Source organism: Gavialis gangeticus, unplaced genomic scaffold (genome assembly GCF_001723915.1).
Source record: "Gavialis gangeticus isolate Ggan-Ray unplaced genomic scaffold, GavGan_comp1, whole genome shotgun sequence".
In the NCBI taxonomy this organism is placed as follows: domain Eukaryota; kingdom Metazoa; phylum Chordata; order Crocodylia; family Gavialidae; genus Gavialis; species Gavialis gangeticus.
In genome coordinates, this window is record NW_017729009.1 from 4,494,412 (window position 1) to 4,494,682 (window position 271).

The following is a 271-nucleotide window of genomic DNA, read 5'->3' on the forward strand; positions in this document are numbered from 1 at the left end:
AGCCAATTTGGGGGACAGTGATTCAATTTGGTGATTTGAATCAGTCTCCTGATTCGATTCAGCTGAATCTCCGAGTCAGCCAGGCCAGGCCCATCCTCCGCCCCTCTCCTGGCCCAGCAATGGCTGCCCTGCCCGCCCCAGCTCCCAGCACTTGGGGGAAAAAAAGCCCTGGCCAACAGGTGCTGCCGGGTGGGGGGTGATCCCTGCTGCCCCACGCTGCATGGGGGGACTCTGCATGAGCCCCCAAACCCCGCCGCTCCCCCAGCCCCCT